The 20,040-nt window shown below is 32.6% G+C and overlaps 1 protein-coding gene across 1 annotated transcript in view; it reads right to left on the bottom strand.

The window, feature by feature from the left end:
* Positions 1–20,040, bottom strand: part of hgo (homogentisate 1,2-dioxygenase) — a 70,930-nt gene that overhangs the window by 2,986 nt on the left and 47,904 nt on the right. The gene's annotated exons all lie outside the window — the stretch shown is intronic.

Raw genomic sequence — 20,040 nt, forward strand, 5'->3', positions numbered from 1 at the left:
GACTAACATTTAACGATATTTCGGACAAATGATTCTTAAACCTTTTAAATTCGGCATAATTTAATTCATGCGTAAAATCATCATCATCATCAGCCTCTCTTAATCCACCGCTGGACATAGGCCTCCCCTGTTTGTCTCCAAAGTGTTCTATCTTGTGCTTGCTGTATCCAGTTTTTTGTTATCTTTCGTAAGTCGTCTTGCCATCGTGTTGGTGGTTCTTTTTCTGCTACGTTTATCGGCTCTTGGTCTCCATTCAACTAGTTTGCGAGTCCATCTTCCGTCCTTCATTCTGGCAACGTGTCCAGCTCATTTCCATTTTAAGTTACAGCTTCTTTTAATGACGTCTATGACTTTGGTCTTAGCTCGTAGATCTTCGTTTCTAATCCTGTCTCGCAGAGTGGCTCTTATCATCGATAGCTCCATTCTTCTCTGCGCTACTCTTAGTTTTTGTGCGTTTTTCTATGTGAGCGATAATGTTTCTGCACCATAGGTTATCACCGGTAGCACGCATTGGTCGAAAACTTTTTTCTTCATATTAGTTGGGATGTCACTCTTAAAAACGTTCCTAGAGCTCCGTATGCTGCCCATCCTTGTATTATTCTTCTGGATACTTCGGTTGTTTGATTGTCCTTACTTATCTTAATTTCGTGACCCAGATATATATATATATATATGTATATATATATATATATATATATATATATATATATATATATATATATATATATATATTTGTCTACCAGTTCTATTTCTTCATTTTGTATTTCAAGGTTTTAACTTGGTACTAAGTTCGTCATATATTTTGTTTTTGTTATATTCATTTTTAAACCTATTACATGACAGGCTGTAGTAAGTTCTTCCAACATTTTCTTTATTTGTCCCAAATCGTCTGCAATCAGGACTATATCGTCTGCGTAGTTTAGGTGGTGTAGCATCTCTCCGTCCTCATTTATTCCTTTGTCACCCCATTCGAGGGTTTTGATCGCTTTTTCTAGAGCCGATACAAAAAGTTTAGGTGATAACGTGTCACCTTGTTGGATACCTCTTTGGATTTTTATTCGGTTGCTGTTAGCGTGTAGTTGTATCGAGCTTGTCGCATTTTTATATATATTACATATTAGCCTCGAATATCGGCTATCAATGCGGCTCTCGTTTAGTGCTTCTATAACACTGTCAAGTTCAACTGAGTCGAATGCTTTGTGGAAATCTACGAATTTTAAAACTAAGGGCTCGATATATTCTATAGATTTTTCGATGAGTTGTTTTATTGTTTGGAGGTGATCGTTGGTTCCAAAGTTTGCTCTGAATCCAGTTTGTTCTCTACTTTGATATAGGTCTAATTTCTTGTCTAATCTTGAGTGATTACTCTCGTGAAAAGTTTATAAAGATGGTAAACCATCTTTATGCGTAAAATATTATACATCTATTTCTTAAGGTTGAGAACATACTAATGTTTTCTGAGAAATGTCAACATTTTATCCATATACGTCTTATTATATTGACGAAGATGGTGTACCAACCATGAACTGGCCATCCTGCAGCCCTGATCTAAATGTCATAGAGAATTTGTGGGGTATTATTGATCGTCAACGCAGTAGTCAACAACCTCCACTTGTCTGGCAGAGAAGTTATGGGGAGAGAAGTTTGGAATGCAACTGATCAAGACCAAACACGAAGCTTGATTTTCAGTATGCCTTATGCTATGATGAAGTTATTAGAAATAAAGGCGGAAATACAAGATATTAAGTGTTTTTGAGACAGAGAACTTCTTAAGGATTATTTAGGTTAGGCTTTTTTAAATTATAGATATTTTAAACGTCAATAAAGTTTATGTAAGTACGTAAGTAGTGTTTTTATTGTTTTGATTTGCTTTAAATGACCATAAAAACATGTTACATTTAAAGTTTTGTCTAATATTTGATAGGTGAGATATCGACATGATTTTTTTACGAAAATGTTGAGAAAATATAAAACTATCTCGCAATATTAATGAGATGTAACGTTTGCTTATAATAAATTCCACAGGGTATTACAAAATAAGATGAAAAAAACTTTATTTTTACACCTCGTATATGGGTAAATCGTTGACATTTCTCAGAAAACATTAATGTTATTCCTTTGAAATAGACCTATAATTTGAAAAAAAAAATCATCGAAATCCATTTAACTGTTTAGAAGAAAAATAGCTTCAAACTTGCTGATGATACATTTAAGGTGGTACGTTCATTTTAGAGAGTAGTTAACTACATTTAACGCAAATAAATCACTAGACTTCGGCAAATATGCATATTGCATATTTTGCATATTGTGCATATTTTATGCAAATATTTCATATTTTGGCATATTTGTATAAAAGTTTGCATAAAGTGCATAAAAGTTCAGATTTTTATACTGTATTTGAAAATTTTTAAACATACCAATTTATTTCAATTCTTGTATAAAATTTTGTAGTCATTTTAATCAAGAAATGATCTAAGTACGTAATCTCTACAGGTACAAAACATTTACAATTTCAAAGAAGATCAATTTAAGTAGCCCTCAACATTCTTAGAAAGTCTCGGTCACTGAGGCATTCAGTTATTGGATAATCGCTAAGGGTTCGCTCATTTGCATTTTATGATCTAATCCCCAAATCTATCTACAATTTATTGTATCTTAACAGCAGGTAAACGGCTAATAGTTTTGTTCCTAATTTAGGGATTTTCCAAAATCTCCCAGTTTATTGAATTAGGTACCTAAACATTTCTAATTTGATGCTCAGATTTGTAAATCATTTTCGTTTTGATATTCAAAGCGTAAACACTCGTTGTGCGTAACAAAAAGGAAGATTGTGATTTTATAATGCCTAAAACAACCAGTGCTTCAACTTGGATTAAACCTTATAAAGAGCTGTCTATGGATATGGGAAAAATCTACTGTTCAGTCTGTGGCAAAATTGTAAGTATCTAATATTTTCTATTAAATATCTAATATTTCATACATACAGGGTGTTTCCAAATGACACTTACAACGTTTGACTGTAGATACTTCTCGAAAAATTGAACAAAACGATATAGTTAATGAGGGGTCAAACTTATTTACTTTTTTAGATACAGGGTGTTAAAATTAAAAAAAATTAAATTCTTTTAGTTAATAACAACAATAACTTTAAAACCAATAAACGTATTTACTTGAAATTTAGTACTCGTAGGTTGTTTTTAAATGAAAAATAGCTTCCTTTAGTGAGAAAAAATTGTCCATGGTACAATACAATGGTGTGTATTTAGAAAAAATTTTCACCTTTACTTTTTTTTATGAAGTCAGCTATTCTAAAACACAATTATTTTTATTGTAATTGAATTAACAAAAAAAAAACTTTTGTTGAATTTTAAAATAAGTTATATGATGTACTAATGGTTAGTAACAAAAACTAATTTGTGGATTAATACTGCATTTAAAACACTTAGCGAATGTTTTTTTTTTCCAAACCAGTTATTTGATTAACCAAAAACACCTTGTATATTTTTATATTTTAAAGGTTGGGTTAAAATAAAGGTTTTTATTTTTATTTATAGATAGCATGTGAGAAGAAATTTCAGATAGACCAACATGTGAGAACTGCTTCACACATTGCAAAAAAAGGAAAAATAGGAGGAAAACATCAAACTTCAATGGCTAAATGTTTCCAATCTACTTCAAAAAAATTAGATGAGCAAGAAACTTTTAATGAAGACTTGTGTCGCGCATTAGTGTCTGCAAACATACCGCTTTCAAAATTAGCAAATGTAAATTTTAGTTCGTTTCTAAAAAAATATTGCAAACTTAATGTTCCAAGTGATCGGTCTCTAAGAAGAAATAATGTGAACGGGCTATACTCGTCGGTGTTAATTAATATTAAGGAAGAAATTGCAGATAATTATTTTTACATATCTGTAGACGAAACCACTGATTCCTCAGGAAAGTATATTGCTCATTTATTGATTGGTGTTCTTAAAGAAGATACCTTACCAAAATCTCATCTTATTTCATGCCAGCAACTTGAGAAAACAAATGCTTTAACAATTTCGCGTTTTATACAAGAAACATTAGCAACTTTTTTTCTTCCGACAACTATTCTTTCTAATAAATTACTGCTTATTTTATCGGATGCTGCTCCTTATATGGTAAAAGCAGGACAAAATTTAAAAATATTTTTCCCAGATTTAATACATGTTACTTGTGTAGCGCATGGATTAAACAGAGTTGCAGAGGAAATACGAAAAAAGTTTCCTCTTGTAAATACCATGATATCCAGTGTCAAAAAAGTATTTCTTAAATCTCCTATAAGAATTCAACTTTATAAAGAAATGCTACCTAACATTCCTCTTCCACCACAACCTATTTTAACGCGATGGGGAACATGGTTAGAAGCAGCTAATTTTTATGCAGATCATTTTGTTAAAATAAAGAACATAATTGATACGTTAACAGATGAAAGTTCCCAATCTCTTTTGGATTCTAAACAAACTTTTCAGAGTAACTTGCTTCAACAAGAACTTTCATTTATAAAATCAAATTTTAGTTTTGTTCAAAAAACAATTACTCAGTTAGAATCACCAAAACTGTCATTGTTCGAAAGTACAGCATTAATAAAAGAATTTGCGTCATGTTGTCGGAACGTTAGAGGTAATATTGGAAAAGATATTTTAAAAAAATTTGAAGCTACTATGGAAAAAAATAAAGGTTACCATATTCTTTCTGAAGTAGTCAGTGTTCTAGCTGGAAATATTTCGGAAACAATTAATTTAGAACCAAATGTTTTGGTTAGTTTGAAAAATGCTCCCGTTACATCAGTTGATGTTGAACGAAGTTTTTCCATATATAAATATATGTACTCAGACAGAAGCCACAAGTTTTTGTTAGAAAATTTTGAACACCACTTGGTCATTTATTGTTACCATAATTCTAAATAAGTTTATTCATACTTAAAAATGATGTAGTTACTTAAAATAAATGTAAATCTTAATGAATAGTAGGAAATATTTAGTTATGTACACTTTTTTTTTTAAATAAAATTGTTACTATTTTACGATTTTTTTATTTATTTGTATGCATATTTTGTAAAATATTTGCATCTTTTCGGGTAAACACGTGCATATTTATGCGCATATTTTCTACATTTTTATTTGCATATTTGCCGAAGTCTATAAATCACAAATCAACTTCAAATGACAGAATTCGGCAGTCCACAGAAAGATTATTCTCTGGTCCAAAGGATTAAAAAGAGTTTAAAACGCAGTTTTGAAATTCTCGAAGATAAAAGAGATTTTCATCTTTAGTATTAAATAATACTGAAAGTGCTTTTTACCGAAGACTAGACCACATGATACTTAAGGCTTCTCAATTTGTGAAGTGTATTAATTTATTTTTACTTTTTTTATAAGGTCTAAAAGTCGATCGGATAGCCAAGCGGGCTGGGCGGCTGGCTTCTCCTTCGCTTCACTGCGAGAGATGTCAGTTCGATCCCCAGCTCGGTGACAGAAAACAAAAAGGCTAACGCAGCAGTTTAAAAATTCTAAAATGAATCTGCGGCTTAGTCTAGAATATGCTGGTATCTGATCGGCCTATGGTGGAGCAGTACGGCAAGAGATAAGGTATATATATATAAGGTCTAAAAACACCTCTAATAAAAATTCAAGTAAAATATTTGGTAATACACCATAGATTACCTACTATACGCCATGGATTTCCCAGCAACAATAGGTATATTGGCGGATGATACTGTAATATTAGCAGCACCTCAAAATTCAGACACTGCTACAAAAAAACCTACAAAATTGTCTCAACAAGATCGAACTTTGGCGAATGGTATACAGCTTCAACAACAAAATGTCAAGACAAAAACACAACAGCCAAGAAATAAAATATGATAATATCAGCAGAAAAAACCAAATGTATGACAACATCTAAATACCCACTGCAATTTAAAATCGAAATTGATAAGAAAATAATAAATTAGGAAGCAAGGTTTAGATATCTGGGAATAGAGATAACTAGTTACGGAGATGTTGAAGAAGAAGTAGTACAAAGCTTAAAAGCAAGTAAAGCGGCGGGATCTCTTAATGACATAATCTGGAAGAACAAACACGTAAGACAAGATACAAAAACAAGAATCCATAAAGCAGCAATTAGACCTATATTAACATACACGGCGGAGACAAGACCCGACGCATCTAAAACGAGATGACTACTAGAAACAACAGAGATGAAAATACTCCTCCAATGTAGAATTCACGCATGCAGAAGAGCATGCTATATAGAAGACATAAATGGATGGGTGACAAAACGGAAACAGTAGTGGAACGAACACATTAGTAGAATGGCAGAGGATAGGATAGTACGAATAGCACGAAATAAGTCACTAAATGGACGAAGAAGTATTGGCAAGAACAACAAAAAAATTACGTAAAGGACCTTGATATGCATCTAGATCGTCGTATGATGTGGAGAACACACATTTTCACAAAACGTAAACAATCTGGTTTAAAACTGCACCAAATGCACTGACTGATTGGCAGGAAATTCAGTCTAAAAAATCAATCCTAAAGCCGGTATGGACATACGGAATATAACTCCGGAGTAACTCAAACCTTGAAATCCTCCAAAGATTTCAAAATAAGACCCTCCCATAATAACAGATGCCCTGTTGTACGTGTCCAATCATCTAATCGAGCGAGACTTAAAAATATCATCCGTAAAAACATAAATAACACCCGTGAGCCAGTGCGAAAATGAGCCAATAAGCCAGTGATCTTTACTATTATCGTGCATGAGCTACACACAATCACAGGTGAAGTGAGCCGCTTAAAACTATTCAAACCAACGGACTTAAGTTAGTTAGATAATAATAATAATAAATGTTTCAATAGCAGTATAGTAAATTAATATTAAAGGTATCTTCTCTCTGGAGAAAATTCCTACACGTCCCTTAACAATATTTGTCAAAAACTTTTACTTATTGTTCCTATGCTAAGAACAGATTGTAAATAAAATGTAGACAAAAAAATTGTACGTAAAAAGCCTCAACGTTTATTAAATGTAGTAATTTACGTTAATCAATAATTTTGTGAAATTCAAATAATAATTAGTAAAGCATCATAAATATGACGTTGATCTTCACAAAAGCAAATACAAGAGATAATATTTATTTGCTCTTTCTATTTGGTTACATCAGAATGAATAAGTTCTCTGACGTAAAGTGGATAGATAACAAACAGAAAAAAAAACTTTCATCTCATTGAAATTCTTCAATTTTATGATTACGTCAGAATTTACTACTTCTGCTTCCGGTGAAAATTTACATTGATTGTTTTTAGAGGAAAGTCTAGAAGTTATCTGTTACTTAAAATATTCTGTCAGGTATAAGTCCCCTTAGCTCAGCTTGGGAATATTTCGACAGATTCATTGTCGGAAAAGTACAAAACAAAAATTCCTACCTGTCACTATTAATAGCTCAAATAAACTTGTTACCATAGATGTAATAATAAACTATAATAGACATAGACCTGGAGATCAATTAGTAAAGCCGATTTTTAGGATCTAGGACAATTGCCCGAAAACAGTTCCCCTAATGGACATTTACGTCAATTCCCCGAATGTACAATTCTCGAAAGACGAATGGACAAATGCCCGAATAGACAATTGCCCGAAAAGAGAATTGACCAAAAAATATATTTAAATAGTTATTGCTTTACATGTATTTCCTATATACTAATACGGTAACTTACGTGCTATTTAAATAGTTATTACTGTTTAGATTGTGTTCGACCTAGCTATCTCGTTAATTAATTTATTATATATACTAATACGATAAATTATGTGCTATTTTTGCAAGAATTGAGGGCGATAATCCCTTGCTAATTGCAGTTTAATGTTTCCTTTACAAAGTGATTAAACTGCTAACGAGCTGTCTAAATATTCTATTATTTGTTTCCTGTTGTTTTTGATAATAAAATCCCACTCTTAAATTCTTTATAAGTACACCACATTAACAGAGATTACAATATGTGCCATTAGTCTTAATACTAACCAAAACAACTAAATTTCATATAAATACTTGAACGAAAGTTTTCTATTGCGTTATTGTCAAAATTCCGAGCTAGGGTCACGACGCAAAATGGCTTTGGAGTGTGTACTTAGTGAAAAGGGTAATCATTACCAGAAAGATAAAGATAAGCAAAACATTTATTGGAAGTGTGATTACTACAAGACATTCAAGTGTAAAGCTCGTGTTATAACCTTAGAAGATGCAGTAGTAAAAAGAAGTGGGACACACAATCACATAGCGGATACAAGGCAAGTGGAAAAAACAACATTTTTCAATGGAATACGTGAAAACGTTACACAAACCCAAGATGGGCTACATCATATAATATCCACTGCATCTGTTCAGCTTAGTCAAGCTACAGCTGCTTCTAAAAGTGATCAGCATTAAAAGAACAATAAAGCGTGTACGAAGTAATCAGCAAGCCGCTCCGGCTTTACCTCTTTATAGAAGTGACATTGTTTTTCCAGAAGAGTACAAACTAACACAAAATGGAGAACAATTTTTACTATTTGATTCAGGCCCACACGATGATCGGTTGTTAATTTTTTCAACACGACAAAATCTGCCTCATCTGGCAAGGTCACAACACTGGTTTGTCGACGGAACCGTCAAAACTGTACCTCACCTTTTTTTATCAACTATATACAATCTACGCATTAGAGAAGAATACTGCGATTCCTTTAGTATAAGCACTACTACCTAACAAAACAGAAGAAACTTATGTTCGGCTACTTTCAAAATTAAAAGAAATTTTGCCTGAAGCTTTACCTGCAACCATATTAACAGATTTTGAAAGCGGTATGATAAGTGATACTTTTTCTATTTCACTCCATGTCTCTTTAGAATAATCCAGTCAGACGGTTTAAAAAAAAATATGAAACTGATTCAGATTTTGCTTTAAAGCTCCTATTATTGGCGGCCTTAGAACTCGTTCCTACTGCAGACGTAGTGGAGGCATTAGAAACTATTTGCGAGCAAGATGTGTTGCAAGCAGAAGCCCAGTCAGTAATTGATTATTTTGAAGATACCTGGATCGAGCGTCCGCAGATTATCCAAACGTTTGGAGATTTATTAAAGACATTCAGCTGGAGCAAAACTTACATGAACTTGAAATTGAACAGTATATAGGAGGCTTGGAAGGCCCTCCTACACGTAAAAAATATAGAGATTGTGCAGAGCGGACTGCAAGTCTGGTAAACAATTTCGACCCTGCGAACATTTACGAATTCTTACGGGGAATAGCACATAATTTATCATATTAGTATATAGGAAATACATATAAAAATCATATGCATAAATAAATTTAAAATATTAATAAAAAATAATCTAAAAAAAATCAAAAAAACTAAAAATCTCAAAAAATGACAAATTGGATGTTTATTCCAAGTTCTCAACACGCCAGCGGTACGCTGCCAGTCCTAAGCCTGAGTAAAGTGTGAAGGGAACATGGAATAAAAAATATATATTATAATAATAAATTAAATAACGAGATAACTAGATTGAACACAATCTAAGCAGTTATAACTATTTAAATAGCACGTAAGTTACCGGATTAGTATATAGGAAATAAATATAAAGCAATAAATATTTAAATATATTTTTCGGTCAATTCTCTTTTCGGGCAATTGTTTATCTACCAATTGTCTATTCGGGCAATAATTGTCAATTCGGGGAATTGTCCATTCGAAAAATTGTCCATTCGGGTAATTGCTTTCGTGAAATTGTCTTTCGCAAAACTGTTTTCGAGTAATTGTCCGGGACCTCGATTTTTAAAGTTTAATAGGTGGACAAATGTTTAACATCAAAGATGTAATTTAAAATTAATTCAACTCCATTTAAAGTGTTCTTACCCACATATTTAGTGGCTTCAAACATTTACATCCAGATAGCACTGATGATGGAATAGTTATTCTGAAATCACTTTGTGATGTAGCCTGGTAGAGTTTTTATATTAAAGTACCTTTTCCGTCGACCATCCATTTATGATCAATTTTAACACCCTCAAAATCATTGATTAATGACCCCTATTAATGAATGATTTTCTATTAATGAACGATTTTATTATAGGCAACACAACATACATTGCTTGCATAAATTAATTTAACCACATTTAACGCTCTGTGATTGGCAGCTCTGTGGTGTAGGCAACCAAACATACCTATTTATATTCCCACTAACAAATTATTTAAAATGAAGTAGCCGCTGTAAGTACTGTCTGTCATTGTATGTCATTATTTATCGTTAAGTAAATAAAAATTTAAACTAAGATATTTTTATTTCTGAAAAGTATGGTCGACGGAAAAGTTTTGTAACGAACTCGTGAATTAAAATGGCGATTAACAATCTCGAACATTAACGCACTCGCTTCGCTCGCGCGTTAATATATCTCAATTGTTAATCGCCCTTATTAATACACTTGTTGGTTAAATAACTATTTATAAAGGAATTTTTTTTAATAAAAACTTTCATTATTTGTTAATTTGATATGTTTAACCACGGAATTTTGCCAATATTAATTTTTGTGTGAACAATAAACATGTTTACTTTTAAAATATTGCATTTTTATTTCTTAGATGCGTTTCAAAAAAAAATTATTTTCAAAAAGCTTTAGGTGTCCAGTATAGGGCAAGTCTTCCCTATGTATTTACTATGTACTAGCGGACCAACTCGACATCGACCGGAAGTAAAAATATTTTTATCAATAACTCAAAAACTATAAATGATAATTTCGTGAACTTACATTTTTGAACTCTACGTTGAATTCTCTATTGATTTGACTAATAAAAACGAAACCGGAAGTTGACCTCAAAACCGGAATGCAATTTTTAGTTCATCAAATGTCGACATGGATATCATTTAGCAGTTAATTTTGCATGCTGATCACGAATCCGGTGTCAGATTTGCTCTATCTTGACGTTTTATGCGCGTTTCGGGTCACTTCCGGTGTCGGATCGCAACCGGAAGTACATATTTAGATTCGTCTCGACGAGACCTTTCGATCCATATATACATTGTGGGGTCTAAAACTTAAAGTAAATTTTAACTTCCGGTCATCTCAAAACCGGAAGTGAATTTTTGTACCAAAAGTATATCTTGACAATCTCATACGTAATACTAATAATATTCCGAAAAAATATTTTAATTATCTAATATGGTTTTTGAGTAAAGTGGTGGACAAGAAAAGGGCTTAGCGTTTTAGTATATAAGATTGTACTTATAGACCTGAGAGTCTGTTAATTCCGTTGCTAAAGTATTTCGTGGAAAGAATATGGGATAAAGTCCACAGATGAAATCATACTAGGTAGACTTAGTACAACACAGTAAATAACGCATGAACACCGTTTAAAAAAAGAGCTTCGAGTGAGTATTACTCTTGCGTTAGCCCAAAAACTGTAAATCATATTATTATAGACTGTCTTCTGTCTTTGGTCGAAAGATTAGATAGTTTAGAACATATTTACGTGATGTAGTTGACCCCAAAAATTTTGGAAAACATAAATTTTTTTAACTGACTAAATTGTAAAAAAAAATCTATTTTTTATCCTTCCATATAACTTTTAATAAAGCACCCTGTAAATAATTTGGTAAAAACGAATAAAGATCAAAACACTTTTATTTATAAAACAGTGAGCGAAACCAATTCAGTTTTTTATTTTTTTTTTTGAAATTCACAACAATTTCAGCATCATTAACCATTTCCAACTGATTTTTATCAACAAAAATTTTACCTGATTTTTATCCAAAAAACGACAATCTTGGTAAATTTTGTTTTATTTCTTGTCTTATAATTAGTCTAGAAGGTAAAAAAGTTCCCTGTTGGGGACTTTGACTCGACCAGGTATCTAACAAGTTTTTTGAGTTTTATGGATCACCATAATCAAAACCTCTATGATTCCTGCAGTAGACTCGGTGGACTTTTTAAATTATTAGCAATGTAAGGCCAAAAATGCACCATTTTAACAACTTTTATCTACCAGTAAAAAGCAAATCATTTTGAACGGATTTGGAGGTAATTAATGTTGATTTACTAATTTGTTGTTTAGAAAATTTAAAAAAAACCTAAGAATTCTTAATTTTCAATAAATGTTAATAACTATTGTAAAAAATAAACATACAAACTACTACAAGGATGAACCTTTTTTTAAAAATGTTGTTAAAATTTCTGTAAGATTCATCAATTGGTTATTCAATAATTATTCAATTTGTTTATCCCAAACAACTTTTTTTCTGAAATAACATAAGTCAGAAAAAAATGAACTTGCAATAATTCTACGGGTGGCATAAGAGATAGTTATTCAAAAATCAATCTATCAAAAGAATTGAAAAAAAATTCAAGAAAAAAGAAAAAATTCATTTGCAACATTGCAAAACTTAATTGCAAAAACATTGCAAAGTTTTGGTTATAAACAATATTTTTTGCTATTTCCCGGGGAAAAATGAATTATTCTGAGTTTGTTATTGGTAGATAATTTTATAAACCACTTTCCGTTTTCATTTTGAACATTCTAGCTATACCTCTGTTTGATTATGAGTACCTATTAGGTGATTGTGGGTATTACCATTTTATAGTGGATCTTTTTAGTGTTAATGGTTGGGACTACCCCTGCATGACAAGTGCGTCAACGAGTTCATATTGTAACCAGGCATTATTGTTATAATAAAAATGTTTGTATATGAATCGCTTAAGGCGGGTTGACACGATCCAAGAATGCTCGGATTTCAATTTAAACCAAGTGGACTTGAACAAGTGTACTTGTACCAAGTTGGTTGCCACCTTAGACAAGGAAAGAGAGAGGACAGGTAACGCTCATTTAATAAATCTTCGAAAAGTGAAACCAATTTCGATGTAATCGTTATGTTTTGGTGCCCGTACGTTGCTCATTACTACCTCCAGGGTTACCAGGTCTACTGATTTTTCAGTAGATCTACTGATTTCAATTTCAATCTACTGATTTACTGAAACACTATATCGATCTACTAAAAATATGTAATGATAAAATCATGTTCAAAAAGTGATCATTATGTCAGTGTTCAATTATAAATTTTGAAAAAATCTATTTATTGATATATATATATATATATATATATATATATATATATATATATATATATATATATATATATATATATATATATATATATATATATATTTAAGAGAAGTAATGAGCAGAACAAAAGAATATGATCTACCACTGGCGCTAGCATTCATAGACTTCGAGAGGGCATTTGACTCCGTGTACCCAAGAGCAGTCATAGAAGCTCTTGTCGACCAAGGAATAGATAAACCATATGTCGAAACGCTAGCAAATATATATACAAAGAGGCCACAGCTAGAGTAAGCATATATGAAAATACCCCAGAATTTCCCACTCAGAAAGGAGTCCGACAAGGAGACACCATATCCCCTAAGCTCTTCACTGCAACCTTAGAAAATATCTTCCGGAAATTAGACTGGAACAACCAAGGTCTATGTATAGATGGAGAATACCTAAACCATCTTAGATTCGCTGATGACATCATTCTAATTGCTAGAAGTCCTGAAGAATTACAACTACAAATTAATGACCTTAATACAGCCAGTAATGAGGTAGGCCTAAAAATGAATCTAGCAAAGACTCAAATAATGTGCAATGATCTGATCGCCAACGTGGAAATAAAAATTAATGAAACCTCGCCAGAAGTAGTAGACGAATACATATACCTGGGACAGCTCATACATAAATCGGGATCACTACTTCCCGAAATCAACAGACGAATAAAACAAGCGTGGTCCGCATTCGGACGAAATTCCATAGTCTTCAAGTCCAAAATGCCACTATACCTCAAGAAGAGAGTATTTGATCAATGCATATTACCCGTCTTGACATATGGATGTGAAACTTAGATATTAAAGAGAGAAATAACGTCGAAACTCCAAGTAACTTAAAGAGCAATGGAAAGATGTATGCTAGGGATAACAAAGAGGGATCGTAAAAGAATTGAATGGATACGGAGGCAAACCCAGGTGACTGATGTAATCCAAAGAATAAAGTCCCTGAAATGGCAATGGGCAGGACATATAGCAAGAAGAACAGACAACAGATGGACCACTAGAACAACTATGTGGTACCCCAGAAACGCTAAGAGACCAAAGAGGCGCCCGAATCTCAGATGGGATTATGATATAAGAAAATTAACAGGAACAACGTGGTCTCGAATAGCACAAGATAGAAAAATATGGGCGCAAATGAGCGCAAATTATAAGAACAACGAATAACTAAGACATCGTTGAATAATAATAAGAACATATAATAACATTGAAATAAGGGAGGCTGCACCGTAATTGGAAACGGTTGATAAAGCTGAACATGATGATGCTGCACTTCTAGCATCCTTATGTTTATATTCCTTTATCCGTACATTCCATAATGCTTCCTCAGCTTCCTCAGCTTCGCATAACTCCATAAATCTAACACTCTCCCTCTCACTTTCAGACTATTTTCTTTTTGTGTTTACTTCTCGTTTGCGATTTTTCGACACCGACGCCAGTTTAATTTTACAATACCACACTACTTGGATCCAAGGAAGTTGGTCAGCGTCCTACTTAACTTGGATAGAACCTGTTGATACAAGTGTACTTGGATTAACAGGTGACACGATCAAAGTAGATTCCAAGTATTGCGCGCGCAACGTCAAGTATACTTTAACCAAGTACACTTGGATCGTCTCAATCCGCCTTAATTTGAGAAATCCCACAATATGACATTTCGACTTTTTTAGTCTCATATAGACGCATAGTTTATAGAGAAATCATACATGGTTAACCTACATAACACTTTCAACGCTAGTTAAAAATATATATTTATTTGAGAAACCAACAAGTCCTGGACATGTGGTGTTTCTCGAATAAACGCTTTCTAACGTCTACGTGATAAGTGACATGTGTTGAACATGTTTATGTTTAAATGATTAAATGCTTAGTTTTTACAATTTCGTCGTCCGATGAGGATCGATCTGTGGAAGTTATTGCCAAAAAAACGAAAAAAGGGACTGAAACAAATTATTTATAAAAATGAAGTAATTAGAAGTGCACGAGTAAAGGGCAAAGAATATCTGAATTACAGAGGCACCAAAGTAAATCAACGGACAATGAGTGAACCATGCCGGTAAGATAAATAATTTTGTTTTTGTTGATCAACATATCACTTAGGTAAACTTTTTACTTTTAGTTGTAGGTCATGCTGTTTTCTTGAAATTTCCGAATGAGGTCGGCAAGAGATTTTTAATAAATTTTATGCTCTAGAGACGAAAAATTAACAAGATTCATATATTCAGCCTTTAATTGAGTGTTCAGAAATTGCAAGGAAACGACCTGTAGATCAAAATAATTCAAAACCAAAAAGCCAGTCATACAAATACTCTGTGTCCTCTAGTTCGGGCAGGTATAGCGTCTGTGAAACCACTTTTCTTAGTATTCATGGGACCACTGTAGAACATGTTCGGCACTTGGCTAACTTATTGTTGTTGGGAAAATCACCTAACGATAGATAAGATAAAAATACGCCAGGGAATGCCAAACCTGGAGGGGTGGTCGTTCAAGTGGAGCAACATATTTGTTAATTTCCAGTAAAAAATTCACATTATGGTAGTCGTGAATTTCACTACCTTAGTGAAAATTCTACATTAACAAAATGCATGAACTATCTCTTACAAAAAATCCCTAAGTACATCTTTTGGTAGACCACAGGTCAACACCTGCTGCATATGTGAGGAACTTTCCAACAAAATTAAGTTCAAAGACCCAAACGACGTTGCTAAAAGTGTAGCTGTGGCGGAGGAAATTGTTCACCAAAGAAGAGCCAAAAAGTCGATTTAAGAGTTATGCCAAACAAATGCCACGGAAGCAGCAATTTGCATGGACTACACGCAAAATCTTGCCCTCTATCTAATTCCAGTTCAAGACACCTTTTACCTTCATCAACTAACTGTAAATGTTTTTAATATCCACGACCTAAAAACTGGCAAAACCATGTGTTATGTATATCACGAAGGTATGAGCAAATAAGAACCAAATGAGGTTTGCTCCTTTATTGAGGATTTTATAAACAGAGAAATTCCACCAAACATTAAACATTTCCATATTTTTTCTGATGGATGTGGTGGTCAAACAATTTTTTTTAAATTTATTAATGTTTGTATTTTAAGAACAATTTCCGAAATGGAAATTAAAACAATAAACTTATTTTAAACTTCAGTTGTGGCTTATTCCCACTAAAATTGTAATTAGATGAAATTTTGATTGACGAAATATTTTGAACATTATCCAGCACAAATTACAGATAACAGCAGTGAAAAGGTGTTGGTTAAGGCAATGGTTAAGACTGGCGGTTGGTGGAAATGGCCATCTATAAAAGATCAAATTTGGTACGACAACCATGAAGCCGTTAAGAAGATCAAACCGCCCATAGAAATGAATAAAAGAGGGTTTTTTTTTCTATCAAAGAATTAGAAAAGTACAATAATAATCATTGATTAAAAACTACACATGTATAGTAATTTTTAATCAATGATAATATGTTATAAATCATCTGTCCTATTTTGTAGTAAACTTCTATTAAATAAGTGAATTTATTTATTGTCGAAATGTTACTCAAATGTCTCATTTAGCGTCAGTGTCAAAATTAGGGTCACTGACATGTCTGACTTTGGAACAAACCGCACTCTTAAGGTCGGAATAAGGTGATTTTTACATGGTTATAATAAATATAAAAATAAAATTAAATTATCGAATGTTACTGACCATCAATGTTACTCCATAAGCATTAATTCTATTAAATAAAATGAAACGTGAAAGTCTGAATGTGTCTGGATTGGAGCCACCGATCTTAATTCAAATAATTATTTTTAAACTTTTTTTTATTGTTAAGTGGCATAGATCTGACAATTTTCCATTCATAAATTTGATATTAGAAGATACAGTGATAATCATTTAATTTCTATATAAATACCATTTTACAGTATGATTGATTTCACACTTTAACTTTCGGATAAGGATCATTAGAATAATAATCAAGTTAAATGATACCCAGAACTCATACATGAAATGACGTCCTAAATTCTATGATCTAACTTAATGATAACACTGATGACACGATAAACTGGCAATTAAAATGAATAAAAGAGCGCTAAGTCTTAACTACAAATAAATGGTTTAACTACTTCAACAATCAAGAAATCCCTGACAAACCCAAATATCACAACAGAGACCATTGTCATCTGGAAGGTCATTCGACAAGAACAAGAGAAAGTACTGAACATAGAGGTGGAGTACTAATAATTGATAACAAACAGTTACCTTGCAACTCGTTTTGAATACAGTACTTCTTCTATTAGATGTTTTCCAGAAATAGTTGCAAATTTTTGTATCTAGAGATTTTTGTAACTAAGATATAAAATTTTATAAAAAATGAATGTCAAAAAGGGGATATTACCCTAATAATTGTATGCAAGTAGGTCTAGGTACATGAGAAGCATATAGTGTTTTTTCTTTCTGCTAACCTTCTTATGAATTTTTAGTGATAATTGTATACATAAATTAAAAAAACGCATATTTTATATCATTAGGTTAGAATTCTTGCCATGGTCAAGAATACTATATCAAAAATAAAGTGGAATCACTATTTTTTATATTATCGAGCCCTAGATAACCTGGGACGCTGGAGATATATCCTAAGAGATTCTTTAGAATAGCATCAGTACGTGATAAGATTATAGTAATCGTGCAGATCTCCATTCTTCATTATCACTCTATTTGTATTTTTAAGATGTCTTTAGTTGGATATGGACTCATATTCAATACACAGATTATGATTAGGTATCGCCACATCAATTGTTTGTTGAGTTAGTGTATTAGCTAGTTATGAGATCGAGCCTATTATATGTCATTGGTTGATTGGTTGATATATGAGCAATATTTTCATTTGATATGGACCTGGTAGTCTTTGATATATATTGATATATCTGAATACATTTCAGCTAGTTTTTAGTTAGAATTACCTTGTCCTGATTGGCAACCAAGAAACCCTCTGTTTCGGGAAACATCTTTTCTTTTCCAACAAAAAGTATCACAAATAATTTTTTCCCTTAACTTAACTAGTTGTACTTGTATTTTCTCCTTTGTTTCTTATCCTTTTTCTATTATTTCATTGGATTCTTTTATTGCGAGTTTTTTTGTATGTTAATATTTTTTTAGCATATCTAAAGAGTTAATTTACTTGGTCAAAAGCCTGTTTAAAATGTATAAAAACTATATGAAAATTAACCTTATATTCGTATCTTTTTAGAATATTTGCTTTAATTATATATTGAATCAATGATGGATCGATCTTCTTTGCTGGAATAAAATTTGATCATCGCTCATTATAATTTCTGCCTGTCCTTAAAGTATTTCTGTCGATATAGTAGCTAGTATCTTAAAAAGCACATTAATCTGGGAATCCGGGACCCTTAGAAAACTGACAAGAGAGCCATTATACTTTCTAGTGACAAATTGAGATCTCCTTGAATATATTATGGAAGAAAGCTAAAACTCAAGTGTTCATACAAAAATTCTTCAGAAGGTGCAGCGATCACATAGTTCTAACGATTAGCACGCTAATACTAGAAAGCTTAAGAATTATCCCTACCCTACCCAATAATACGGGTGAAGACTCCAACGACGGTGACAGCCATAGAAGAAGATATTCGATTCGGCGTCAATGGCAGAAGTACTAGTACCATCTTTTAGGCATAGTTAAGATTCACAGTAGTGTTTAACTCAAAGTGGGTTGCTGCAAACAGGGTCAGTATTCTGTCTCAGGAGCTGATGACACAAAAAACGAGCGCTTAATACATACTGAACGCTTACCATCATCTAGACTTTACTGGAATGCAACTGTACTGTTTTGCAACAACTACTCAACTACAAGTATTTGAATCTATGACCTGCAATAGATGAAAAATTATAAAGAAACACCTTCATTTTAGTGATAATAGTTACTCCGTTCCTGTTGGTAATCCAGGCCATGATAAACTGTTTAAAATTCGACCTCTATTAGACAAGATTAAACAACGCCTTTTACTGGTTCCCAAGGAGGAACATCTAGCTGTTGATGAACAAATTATCCCTACGAAATGCCGGCACCATCTTAAACAATACAATCCGGCAAAACGTCACAAGAGGGGATACAAAAATTAAGTACTTAGTGGTGTATCAGTTTTAGTTATATTTTTCCTGGTGAACAAAGCAATACTTTTTCAAATGGAGAGCCTGATTTAGGAGTCAGTGGAAATGTTGTCACTAGACTGACAGAGACAGTGCTGAAGAACGTTAATCATAAAACATTTTTCGATAACTGGTTTAATAGTCCAAAATTACAGATATATCTTGCAAAAAATGGATTGTTACCTTTAGGAACGGTTGGATTAAACCGTGTTCCAAATTCAGGAATGCCATCCGAAAAAGAACTAAAGAAGCAAGAGCGTGGTTTCATTGTAGAAAAAGTTACCCTTGTTGAAGACGTAAACATAGGTCTAATAACTTGGTTCGATACTAAGCCAGTAAATCTGTTATCAACTTACGTTGGTAGTGAACCTAGAACCACAAAACGTATGTACTTCCGAACAGAAAAAAAACGTATAAAGAGATTCCATGCCCTCAAGCTGTTAAAGTTTATAATCAGCTGATTGAAGGAGTGGACTCATTAGACTCGATGCTGGAGCTTTACAGAATCCATCTAGAAATCTAGATGGACTCTAGATGGATCTAGAAAGATCAAGAAAATTGTATAAACGAATTTTTTTTCATATGTTGGATCTATGAGTTGTGAACGCATGGATACTTTGGCGTGGAAAAATGAGCAAAATTGCTATACGCCATTATTTGACTTCAAACAAGTCGTTTCTGAACATTTATGTAAATCTGTTAAGTCACTACCAAGACAGACAGGTCGTCCAGT

Source organism: Diabrotica undecimpunctata, chromosome 8, assembly GCF_040954645.1.
Source record: "Diabrotica undecimpunctata isolate CICGRU chromosome 8, icDiaUnde3, whole genome shotgun sequence".
Taxonomy (NCBI): Eukaryota; Metazoa; Arthropoda; class Insecta; order Coleoptera; family Chrysomelidae; genus Diabrotica; species Diabrotica undecimpunctata.